Here is a 14,312-nt window from a genome sequence, read left to right on the forward strand (position 1 = left end):
AGGATTAAACATGGGAAATTAATAGTGTTGAACAATATCAAGAACATGGATTTTACAAAGTTGTTAATAATGTTTTTGTGTGTAAATATTGCAATACGAGAATTGATTGGAATACGCGTGAACATTACTGTTACCTTATCTGTAAACTTAATCAGGACTGTACGCCGTATTTGTTAACTTTAATTCCAGCCATTAATCATTAATTTTAAGGTATCCGAAAATAATTGCGAAATTAATGCGGATTTTTAGCATAATTTTCAACTCAAAACACCGCCAATTACAAAAATTAATGCGAATTTTTTAAATATTTATCACCATAAACTCTTGCCTCTGGTGAAGAAAGGAGGTAGAGTTCCTGAGATCTTTTTTCAAAATTGTATCTTCTTCTTCTTCTTCTTCTTCTTCTTCTTCTTCTTCTTCTTCAAGAAGCTATAAATAAACTCATTTACAGTTCCATCTCTATACAATGATTAATTTAATTAAAATCATCACCATCACCACTGCAACTGCCGATAGTATCACCACCACCTAAAAGATTTACAACTGCTGGAGATTAGAAATAGGTATAGAAACTGATTATTTTTATAATTAAAACACTGTATTCTATGTTCAGTGTACACAAATTTTTGCTAAGGAATACTATTTATTGCATTATTTTTACTGTATTGCTAAATATTGTTAAAACATTAACTATTCATTATTTCTTTTGTTACATAGTAGAATTAGATTCGTATTAACTTGATTACCGGTTATTTATAACATTTCAGATTCCTTAATTTTGTACAGCTGAAAGGTTTACTACTTAAAATACTTTATATAACATAGAAAATGAATCTCACTATTGTAAAACCCAGTGCTAACATGACGATGGCATACATATAGATTTTAATTATTGTCATCAACATCTCTTTTTATAAACTTGAACTGTATATCATTTTTCGAAGTAGGCCTATACTGAAAATAAAATGAAATGTCCATATACAGAGTGTTTCATAATTATAGGTACAAACTGCAGCGGTGAGTAGAGGACAATAAAACAAGACAAAAAGTACTATACATCTTGATTACACAATTTTTAACACTATCACTTCGGAATATAAAGTATATACAGGGTGATTCACGAGGAAAGGTAAAAAATTTAGGATACGATATCTTTGACCATTTTGAGTGAAAAAGTTCATTGAACATAGGTCCGTTTTCGAACAATGGCCGAGCTAGATGCATTTTTTTGGTAAAACGTCTCGCCCCAATGTGAATCAGACGTTACCATATGCTGCTGACGTGAGACGAGGCGTGAGACAAGGTCAAGGTCGCAATGAATGACGTAACATTGGAATCTGCATTGTGAACGATGTAGATAAGAGGAAGAAACCGGGTGGTGGGGCATTACAAATGTCCAATCGCCTGCCCTTGTCTGATGTAATGACACAGAACCCACAGATAACACAAATAGCCTACACTATCATCAATTCACAGCAGTCCAGTCAGCTACCTACAGTACAGTAGTTATACAGGTACAGTTATCGGAAGTGTTCAGTTGTGTTTTTCAAGATGCCTTATAAATTTTCGACAACAGAATACGCCCGATATTGTGTATGTTTATGGTTTGTGTGATGGAAGTTCCTTGCTGAATATGAACGACGCTTTCCAAACAGAAGGGTACCATATCAAAGAGTACTTACTGTCTATGGGGTTGGAGCAAAGACTTGGTATAGGAAAGGAAGGGGGAAACGAGAGAGGCGCTAATCGACCATATTTTGGATGCAGCATAGAGAACAGTTACATGCAACTCTCCCGAGCGATGAGCGCGATTCACGCCCGAGCGCAACAGTGCATTGAAGCAGAAGAAGGTACCTTTGAAAATGTGTGAAAACATCGACTCGATGTCTAGAATATTAGGTATGTATGCATATGTGAATATAAACTTTAAATTTGTCCGTTATCTGTCTCTAAATGCGAGTTAGTAAAATTGAATCTTAGAAGTTATTGTGAAATCAAAGAGCCATATCTCCGTAAACGTTCGAAAACGGACCTGTATTCATATGAACTTTTTGACTCAGAATTACTTCAGAATTCACATTCTAAATTTTTTTTACCTTTCCTCGTGAATCACCCTTATGCTTTCACGTTTTAATTAACTAGATTACCTTGTTGACTAGTTTTGATGATGGCCCACTGGCCGATATTAGTCAACAAGGCTACCTAGTTAATTTATACGTGAAAGTGTATATATATATATATATATATATATATATATATATATATATATATATATATATATTTTATATATCTCTGGCGTGTAACTACCATTTACAATGTGTTACCGGAGTTTGTTGACATTATCAAGAAACATTATATGGTTATATAGTTTCAGTCAGCAACTTATCAAAGTATATAAGTACAGAATAAATTTTCTGTCACATCACATTAAATTATATTTCACGAATATTTTCAACTTATGCGAGGCGTATTCTTAAAGTAAGTTCCAAAAGGGTGTACTAAGTAAACGGGAAGATATTTACAAACCATTTTTGTTGCATTGTATTCTCCACACTTCAATTACTTCTCAACATAATCTCCACCATTATTGAGGCATTTATCGAGTCGTGGCACAAGTCTTGCTATCCCCTCATTGTAGAATTCGCCCGCCTGCGATGTGAACCACTCCAGCACTGCTGTTTTCACTTCATCGTCACCATCAAAACGTTGACCACCGAGGAACTTCTTGAGGTGCAGGAAGAGATGAAAGTCACTCGGAGCCAAAGCCGGGCTGTAGGGGGGATGGTCAATTTGCTCCCAGCCAAATTTTGAGATGAGATTTTGCGTGTCTCGAGCTGTGTGGGGCCGAGCATTGTCATGAAGCAACACAACTGCATCAGTCAGCATCCACGTCTCTTGTTCTGAATTGCGCGATGGAGCTTCTTCAAGATCTGACAATAGGTTTCTCTATTAATGGTTTCACCCCGAGGCAAGAATTCGATGACTAGGACTCCTTTTCTGTCCCAAAAAACAGTGCACATGATCTTGACATGGTTTGTTTCAATTTCTTTTTCCTTGGCGATGCAGTGTGCCTCCATTCCATGGACTGCTGCTTTGATTCAGGTGTCATGTGAGACACCCAAGTCTCGTCACCTGTCACGATATGGTCAAGAAACTCATCGTCTTGCTCACTGTAACATGTGAGAAAGCTCAATGCACTGGAAGCTCGTTTGGTTATGTGTTCCTCGGTGAGCATCTTGGGTACCCATCGTGAGCACAATTTTCGATATCATAATCGATCTATCACAATTTGTAGAGAACACTCTGCGACATTTGTGGAAAATTCAAGGAAAGTGAAGAAATTGTGAACCTCCTGTCCTCATGAATTTTTTCATCGACAGCATGCACCAAATCGTCATTGATCAAAGATGGCCGACCGGTACGCTGCTCGTCATGCACAGAGACGTGGCCCTCGTTGAACTTCCTAACCCATATCCTGACCATTCCATCACTAATGACATCATCACCATACACTTCACAAAGTTGACGATGAATGTCACCTGGTTTTATGTTTCTCACATTCAAGAAATGGATAACAGACCGCATCTCACAGTCGGCGGGGTGCTCGATCACTTTAAACATTTCAACTCATCACAACTAACCATACATATGGACTGAAGCTCTGAAACAGCATGCACAGCTTGCCTGAGGACTGAAGAAGAAAACACGCATGCGCAAAATAACAATATTGCAGTGATGCGATGGCTATAATTGAAAACGGAACTTTAAGAACACGCCTCGTATAAAGTCATCTTCAGGTGATAGATACAATAAAAGCAACAAAAATTGAACACAGGTGATATACATCAGGTGAACACTTGTATACATTACAGAATTAAACCTGTATATTCATTAAAAGAGGATATGAGTGTGGCTCTAACAGCATGCAATATATAACAATTAGTAGTTAGTTAAAATAGTCTTGTAATATGAAGACCCCACTTTGATTAATTCCATAAATGTTGTGCGACCAATAACAGATTGCATGCATATTTAAAATTAAAGTTTAAAAACGGCGGAATTATCCACATGTGATGCAGTGTTCAAACAAGCAAAGTCTATGAGATGTAGATATTGGCATTCTATGTGTACTTATATATAGTCGGACCATTGGATCTGTGCCCCTGTAAGATATACGAACTGAACCCTAATTCCTTCTCAGCCTCGGTAATTAATTTCTCTCCCTGCATTCCTACTCTCTCGTTTCTGTCTCACAATTTTGGCCTTCTTGCGGGACAGTTTACAATATTTGCACTTGCAGTCCAGTGTTGTCAACTCAACGTGAATAATGTAGCACAGAGTGGCGAAAGAAATATTATTAAGCAAGTACGTAATAGCATTTGCGATGAAGAGAAACAAACAGGTCAATATATGTTTCCTATAAATCAGGCAACGAAAAGAGCAACTGATATCACAGGTGAGGCTTATTTTATTTCAATTGATTATGTATTAAAATTACTTACTTAACTAATACTAATAATACAACATTTTATGTAATTTATATAGACAGGTCAGAACTCCTAATAAGGAAAATCAGGAGAGAGGGAGTCTGTACAGGAGATGAAAAGCTAGAATCACCAGAGAAGAACAGACCAAGGGAACTTTTAATTATTATTGTAGATTATATGAACCGATGTATTTTAAGAAGAAAGATACAAGAATTTTATACCGTTCAGAAAGAAGTTTCAACATTGAAGAAATTACTGAAGCTTGCGAGAGAAGCAATAATTTCCAAGGTTGGAGAGAAAAACTACGGAAAGTGATTCGAGACATGGGATTTAGGTTTAAAAAATGTAGAAATACAAGATGTATTTTGATAGAAAGTAATAATATTGTAGCATGGAGGACCAGTTATTTATGACACCGTTTGACGGAAGTTTGGCAACATCCCTATTCGGCAAAGTTCGTGGCCTGCTGCTTAACGTGGTGGGAGGAAAGCGGGTGGAAGGGAATGAGTACAGGAGTTAACTTTTCCAAGAACGACGACAGCACTGAAGGGGCACAGATCCGATGGTCCGACAATACCGTACTTTGATAAGTTGCTGACTGAAACCATATAACCATTTCTATTATAATTCCACCTTACCTGAAACCAAATATGACTTTCAAATTTATTATCAAGAAAGCTGGAATACACAAAACATTTCAAATATCCTCAAACAAAAAATCCAGACGATTCAAGTCGGGGGACCTGGGAAGCCACAATGTTGGTAAGCCACGACCATGACTAATACACCTGTGGAAGCTTGTACATATGAACTCTAGACTATTCGAATTAAACTGAATTGGTACTCCATCACGCAAGCACCACAGCAACTGCCTTTCCTAAAGAGACATATCATCCAAAATGTCGCGTAGCTCATGTTAGGTACGCACGACAATTAAGTTTGCTAAGTAACAAATGAGGTTCCAAATGCACCAGACGTATTCAGTTGATGGCCATAGTGATGACATCTCGCAACTGTTGTTTTCGGACCTATGTTTATTCGAACTCTTGCCTTGTTTGGCCCTCTAGTCGCCCCTACATTTTGTACGCATCATTATGAAATACTCTGTATAGTCCTGTATTAAGTTGCGAGCTTAAAACTGTTACGTGAAAAATATTCCACACAGCCAACAATAAAAAATCAGATTCCTCTTGTAATTGCATTTAATAAAATATTCTCCATTTTGAATCTTGCAGACAACATAATATACTGGCACAGATATATAGACGACATACTCATACTATACAAAGGAAACAAAAGACAAATACACAAACTACACCAATACATAAACAAATTACACCCAAAACTTCAATACACACTGGAACTTGAAAACAACAACTCCATAAATTTCCTAGACATCACCGTAACAAAAATTGACAACTTCAAAATATACAGAAAACCAACCACCACCACCACACACATACACAATACATCTAACCACCCCATACAACAAAAACATGCTGCATTCAGGACAATGGTACACAGATTACTCAACATACCCATGAGCCAACAACACTACAATGAAGAAGTGAACACAATCAAATACATAGCACAAGAAAACGGTTACAATCCAAACATAATAGACATCATAAGAAAGACAGAACAAAAACTTAACAAACACAAAAACACGCAAAACACAACACAAACACAAGAACACAAGAAATACATCACACTAACATATGAAAACAAAAACACACACAAGATCGCATCCTCATTCAGAAACCAGAAATACAACATAGCATACAGAACAGAAAACACTCTACAAAGACATCTCAACACACAAACAAATAAATACAACCACACAGGCGTATACAAACTCACATGTAATAGTTGCGACAAGTTCTACATTGGACAGACAGGCAGATCATTCCAAATATGCTACAAAGACCACATTAAAGCAATTAACCAGAGGACACAATACATCTACATACACCGATCACATAACCAATGCTAACCATACATACAATAACATAAATGCGGTCATGGAAATCCTACACATACAACCCAAAAACCAGAAACTCAACACACTAGAACAATACGAAATATACAAACACACTAAAACACACCCCGATCAAATTCTCAACACACAGATCAATTTCAGTACACACACACTATTTGAGTCCACTTTTCAACACTTTTCAACAATCAAACGCACCCACACAACCAGCAGAGAAGTACGAGATGACGCCGAGATCTAGTAGGCTCTGAGGATGGTGTGATGAAGCACCGAAACAGCTGTAAGCCGCACAGACTTACATAATTAACACGAGTAAGTCCACTAGTTAATCAATTACCTAAAATATTCTCCTATCAGTGCTAAAATTAAAACAGAAAATTATTCATATATTTACTGTTGTATTGGTAATATAACGGTACATACAATAATTTAGCGATATTTAAATTCGCTCACTCAGAATCATAATTATATTTTAATTTGGGCTTCTTATGCTTCAATTGTATATACAGAGTGCGTACAAATCCATATACCGTATTCCTATATATATATGTATCACAAATGGTGGGAATCCAAACATCTGTATGTGTCCCTCCGTGCATAGATGAATGCTCTGCCAAGTTCTGTTGTTCATGCTAATCAACATTCTGGGAGTCACTTTCTGGAAGGCTGAATGTACCGCATTTTTGAGTTCATAATTTATTTATTTTTTTTATTTAGTTTTATTTTTATTTATTTAACTAGCTAGCTAGTGAGTACAAATTAAAATTATAAAACAAAAGTTTCTAACCACTACTGTAAGAGGCAGGGTCGTGTACGGTGTGGTCTAGCCAATAATATAATAATATTGAATATATAATGGCGCTTCCACATCTCCCCCTTCATGAAACCCCAGAAGGCGTTAACCTATGTTATCAGGTCGGGCTTCTTCGAGGCCATAGTAAAGGAGCTGGACAATTGTCCGATCCAGCAATTCCCGAAGATTGCTTTCAGTGTCGAACAGCTGATTCAGAGTAGACCAGCACCCCATCATGTTGAAACCACTGTTCAAAATTTCTGCGTCTTGCAGTTGTGGAATGAGCCACTCATAACTGACGTGATCAACAAAACCAGTAAAAAAATACGGACCAAATAGACACATTCTTGTCATTTAAGCCCAGATTGTGACATGAGATGGATTGCACTCGATTTCTTCAAAGAAATTTGGAATAATTTATTTTCCCATATCTTCCATGTCACATTTTTTTATCGATGTGCAGTTAATTTGGCGCTCATGGACCCACATGGCTGCCACTAAATCTTCATCGATTGTTATGCATTCAGTGTATTCCGAATCTCAGCGCTGAGCAATCTGATGGCATCACGGTGTTCCGAATTTCACCGATGGAGTCACTGATGCTCCACCGGTGTCGCACCGGTGCCATCAGCTTGCAGAGGTGGTGGCAGTATCCATCAGTGAATCTGATTGGTTCTTGTATAGGGCAGGAATTAGCAGACGAATGACATCGTGCACTGTTATGTCATGGCGGCATGTTCTGCTCTAGTTCTGCTGTATTGTCTGTAATGAGCACAACGTAAAAACAATATGTTAATGGCTTATGAGCAAACATGTCAACGGACCAGTTATTACTACCAGTTCAAGAAATAAATTGTTTATGCTCTCTTTTCTTTGAACGAGATGGCAGTACGGAAATTTCGCAAAATTTTGCTAGCGTAGCACAGACAACAACTTATACAGTCGCCATGACAGCCATCGATCCTTCCAGCAATTTTGTTCCTAGTTCGCTGCAGCGTGACGTCATTGTTGTCCACTGGTCCGGTGAGATTCGGAATATGCTGATAGTAATCCTCAGAGCATCAATAGGGGATAGCTCTTGAGACAGCAGAACACTTGCACGAGTGACATAATTATTCACGTGAGCTTAATGCATTTTGTGCGCATTCTGTATTTATAATATTGGTATATGTTGAGAACAGAGATGAATTTTCTTGGACATAGAAAACAGCACATTCGCACAAGTAACTTCATTTTGTGGACAGACTGTACTGCATGTTAAATCTTGCTGCTGCATTACTGAAATAGTTTGATAGACATAATATATAGCAATAATAACTCACTGAAATTTATGCGTTGATAGATGTATAGAAATTATAACATGATGAACAAATATTCCTTTCATATTATTTTCATCCAACATTGGCGTAACTCGTTTAATTACAGCAATGGACAATAATCAACTATATGAATGTAAGACGAGGTATTTATTTTCTGATTTTCAATACAATTAATGCTTTGTTCTGATACAGTTATTGTGATTGTGTGAAAACAATATTGATACATGGTCTTGAAAATTATACTTCTCTTATTACATTCGGTTAACCCTGTTTTGTCCATATTACTTCTAACACAAATTTATAACAAATGTACGGTATATTAATATTGCTGATCATCAGAATTGTATAGTTTTTAGTTACGCAGAGTGTTTTATAAGAATAAAAATGTTGAGGTAAATAATATCATCCCAAACATGTATTAGATCAGATGGTCTGTTAAGGTCTCACATCAGTCCATCTCTCAGCTGGGCGACCAACAAATCTTCTTCCATGGTGAGCATACTGTAGGATTTGTTTCGAGATACGTGTAGGTAAATTATATAAATAATACATTAATGTTGTCCTGTCATTCTTTCTGAGAATTCTTTTTTCATATTACAGTGCGGAGAAACAGTACCTAACAAGCAACGTAAATTTAAAGTTTAAGCATATAACTTTATTTTTCAAATTTTCAAATTTCAAATTTATTCACAATTTACATTTCAAATTGTACATATGAATAGATACCCGAAATGAGCATATGCTCGTGCTCGGATACAATCCAGTAGTCTACATAAATTTTACAGAGATCAATAATAATGTTGATGATAGAAATAATAGTAACAATAATAATAATAATAATAATAATAATAATAGAATAATCGTGACAGAGATGATATAAAGATAGTAATACAAATTAATTCAGTAATAATAATAATAATAATAATAATAATAATAATAATAATAAAACAAAAATATTTACAATAATAAAATAAATACTAAGACGGGTGAAATAAAATATAAAACCACTTAGCGAGAGTTAGCACAACTTAAATAAGCATATAATAACCAGGAAAAAATGAACTCGAAAATCAACAGAAAAGTTCGTTGTATCGCAGACGACAGCAACCGCCATACTGACATTGAGTTATGCATTATTAGTAGTAGAGGGGAGCCGAAGGTCTACATAACTGCATTCTCTTCGTATCTTCTCATACAATCATGGGAAGTTAATGCTGAAAAACAAAATGTCTACGAGTCAAACTGTTCATTATTACCAGGATAAATAGAAATAATACTCAAATATATTAATCAAGTTTCAGTTATAGATCTCCACTTTTGTGCAAGAGGTATCATATCAAAATATTTTATGAATGGCGGGGAAAATATAAATTTCAAAAACTCTCTAGTGAGTAATTACTAAAATAATAAATAATAGAGTATTTATAATTAACATTCAAAATGACTTCCCTCACTTCATACCAATAGTCAGAGATTTTGTAATTCCACAACTCATTCGAGGAAATCTTGCAGCCACGTTCAATCTCTCTATCAGTCTATAGACAAATTATTCTGTTCAGTTACTAAAAAACAACTTTATTCTACACTTGGGTAGCTAGACTTAAATTAAGAGTAGGTACCGTATTTTGAGACAGATTTTGCCTCATGTAATAGTAGATGTCGACTGCAGTTTGCAGCTCTGATTTGATTAAATGTGTCGTGCTCATGTTTCGAACATCTGTCCAATTATTGTTTATAAGATGAAACACACTCTTCGTATGAGCATTACTACTTGATATGCTTAGAACAAAACTAGCCAGTTTTTCCAAATGTATAACATTAACATTAAACGGATGAGCAACTAAAACTCATTTCTGGCAAGCATTACGTTCTATAAAGATGCATATTTTAATGCATCTCTTGAACAAAAAAAACTCATCATATAGGCCTAAACAATCATCATTCACGACAAAATCAAATGTTTAGAAAAAAGTTTTTATATTATGCAAAAATAAAGGAAGAAAATTGCTCGAAGAGAAGAATAATATGGGAGCCGGAAGACTGTTAAAAATTAGGGGCAAATACGGGAGGTCCCGGGAAATATGGGAAGGTTGACAACCCTAGACTCACCTCACCAGCTATACAAAGAATGCAAAAGAAATGCATCAACTGTTCCTCACTCCAAAGCTACTTGAAACCACGCCCCTTATTCATCAGCTTCCGAACTGATGATGTCCAGTGTACAAGGTACATTAGAAACATTGACTCGCTGCTATACCTGTACCCATAATATTACTGCCAAACAGGTCGGACCTGTATATAATATGAAATTAATTTCTATCACAATTAATATACGAATAATAAAATTTCATTGTAAAAGTACTATATAATAGGCACAATTAACAAAAAGCTGCATCTGTAGCTCAGTGCTAGTGCGTGCTGGTTTGATCCCCGGCTGCGTCATGATGGAATATCTAGTGAACAAACCAAACATTTTACAGGATTTTTCTCAGGGTACTCTCGTTTAACTCTTTCATTCCAGCAACACACTCTATTTCTCCCTCATTTTATCTAACATCTACAGTAGTTAAAAATAGGCTGGGATAAAGTCTTAGTAGTAGTACAAATCTCTGTACTGATATACAGGGTGATTCAGACCACCCCTAACAGTCATTTATTTCGAAATCTAGTCCATTAAAATTTTTGAGACAAAAGTATTTATAATTAAACCATATGTGAACTTTCACTTGAGCTTGATTTCCTCACTCAGCCCTAACAGGAAGTAGGGTCAGGGGCATATCACTTTAAAATTTCAAATGGGAGTCGGGGTCACATAAGGCACTGGTACCATTTGACAGAGCTCTTCAAAACAAATAACTTTCATAGGAAACGTTTTTATTAATTCCTACTTTTTCAATGAGAAAACGTACAAAAAGGCAATTGGTGATTTGAACTACCTGTAACTCATTTCTTTCGGAAACTAATGCATTAAAATTTTCGAGACAAAAATATTTATAACTAAACCACATGTGGACTTTCACTTGAGCTTGATTTCATCAATAAGCCCTAATAAGAAGTAGGGTCAGTGGCGTATCACTTTAAAATTTCAAATGGGAGTCGGAGTCAAATAGGGTACCATTTGATAGAGCTGTTCAAAACAAACAATTTTCATAGGAAAAGTTTTGCTTAATTCCTACCTTTTCAATGAAAAAACATACGAAAAGACAATGGGTGATTCAGACCACCTGTAAGTCATTTATTTCAGAAACTAGTGCATTAAAATTTTCGAGACAAAAATATTTATAACTAAGGCACATGTGAACTTTCACTTGAACTTGATTTCATGCAGTCTTTCAATAACATATCAACATTCATTTTCTTGTTTACATTTTCGTCTTGTAACATTTGTCTTTTTGTACGTTTTCTCATTGAAAGAGTAGGAATTAATAAAAACGTTTTCTATGAAAGTTGTTTGTCTTGAAGAGCTCTATCAAATGGTGCCCTATTTGACCCTGACTCCCATTTGAAATATTAAAGTGATACGCCACTGACCCTACTTCCTGTTAAGGCTGATTGATGAAATCAAGCTCAAGTGAAAGTTCACATATGGTTTAGTTATAAATATTTTTGTCTCGAAAATTTTAATGCACTAATTTCCGAAATAAATTACTGTTACGGGTGGTCTGAATCAGCCTGTATATATAGGATTTAAGAGCTTTGGGCTCAGAAGCTTGTGGTGTATCATGTACTCGTTTGGTGATGGAACCTTGCTCTGTCTGGCTTGAGACAGGATGACCAGCCTGTCAGCATCTGATTTACGATTGCCACCCGGGCCACCTGTTGGAATGGAAAAATAATCTCATATAGGGCGCACAATGGGCCAATGTGAGCCTAAGTACATGGATGCATCTTGCATTCAGCCCTGAAAAAGCCAGCCAGTCAACACAATTCAAGTCTCTTACAATTTATACGACGTATTTCCTATCTGACATCATGTAGGGGACTGAAATCAGTTAATGGCAGCAACTGTGACCCTCTAAGTCTGTTTACTTGCAGAAACAGCCTGGCTGGAGTGCTAGTAAAAACAAGATAATTGCATGAATGTTGGTTCTGTTATTGAGTTGGCTCTTTGAATCTTTGGTTCTGTCGCAATGGATAATGATGATGGAATTTGTGTTGGACAAAGCAGATGTTGCAGAGGGTTTTCATCGGGGTACTCCTGTTTCCCTCTATCATTCCACCAACACTCTCCACCTCCCTGTCATTTAATCCATCATCTGTAATAGTAAAAACAGTTTGGGATGAAGTCTTGGGGGTACGAGTTTCCGATGCTGACATAGGAAGGGCTTGGGGCTCCGGGCCCCTAGGGCTTATCAGGTTACTCGTTTGCAGATGAGACCTTATAGAATACTGCTCTGGTAGTTTGGTAGAATATGAAAATTGGGTATTGTACGGTAGAACTGGTTGTGGAATTTGTAATATTGGTCAGAAAAGAAATGTGAATGCATGTATAGGATTTTTTAAAATTAAGTGTTACAGAATCATAAAACAACCAACGACATGTCTTTGTAGGATATCGAAATAAGCCTGTAAGCTGATTACGAAATAGGTACTCTTATTGGTATTAGTGCTCTATTTTACACACACACACACCAGTGGCGGCTCCTGCGTATTGCTTAAGAGGAGGAAAGAAGCTAACAGCACGAAATGACACGTTCTTGAATGAAACAAGCTACAAATTAGCCAACATGCATACATGTAAGACCAGGTAGTGTTGGGGTTGGTCTTCCCTTCTGCATAGCAATAATCTGTTCTTGTAAACTGAGTTCCCTAAATTTTTCAAAATATATAATGTTTTCACTTCCATTCATTGTTAAATAATTGCACAAATTAACAATTACAAGGAAATTCACCTCGCAGCATTTTTCGAGCACACTACAGCATCACATGTGTTGGAAAAGACTATGGCTACTAACACGTAAACGTAACCGTGGAAATGGGAATGGGAAATAATCTGAGGAAAGCGAGAACACTGCACCCACCCACGTGGTCTGTGTTGCCACATATACATTTTACAAATTCAGTATCACATGCTTTTGAAGAATGTCAGTTCTTGTAAAGTCATACTACCATTATTGTTCAAAGTTGCCAGTGGCCAATTAATTTTTTATGTTAAAAATAATTTGTAGTTTGGAGTACTACTTTCAATTTCAAATATATTTGTACAAAACTGACAACTTGGCTGTTGCCCTGTCTAGTAGACAATGAATGGAATTGAATTTCAGGGGCCAAAAAGATCTGCGATACTAACGTAGAACTACTTCCTCTTTGTTTTATATAAACCCGACTTTAACTTTCAAATATCCTAGAAAGTTTCAAACCATGAATAGTAGCTTATATAAAGTGCAATGAATAATATTTTTGATTTATAATTAAAAAGAAAAGTTTATATGGTGTCTTTCATAGCGTTGCGTTAAAACTGTTTTTATTGTGCCTCCTCCAAGATGTGTTAGTCTGGTTGAATGCAACATCGTTAGATGGCAGCAGTAGCGAGCTTGCTGCACGACCAGTCGGTTTCTATTTCCCGCCCTTACGCTGATTCAGAGGAGGATCTCCTCCCTCTCTGTTCATTTACTCGCTTTAAATCTCTACTTCTTTCTATGGCCGCTAGTGCACTGTTGTCTATGTGTGTTAACTGCAGTAAAGGAGGAATGGATTGACTTTCCTCCACACAAACA

The 14,312-nt window shown here is 36.3% G+C and overlaps 1 protein-coding gene across 4 annotated transcripts in view; it reads left to right on the forward strand.

Moving 5' to 3' along the window:
• Positions 1–14,312, forward strand: part of sif (still life) — a 727,300-nt gene that overhangs the window by 677,443 nt on the left and 35,545 nt on the right. The window lies entirely within an intron of this gene.

Source organism: Periplaneta americana, chromosome 16 (genome assembly GCF_040183065.1).
Source record: "Periplaneta americana isolate PAMFEO1 chromosome 16, P.americana_PAMFEO1_priV1, whole genome shotgun sequence".
Classification (NCBI taxonomy): domain Eukaryota; kingdom Metazoa; phylum Arthropoda; class Insecta; order Blattodea; family Blattidae; genus Periplaneta; species Periplaneta americana.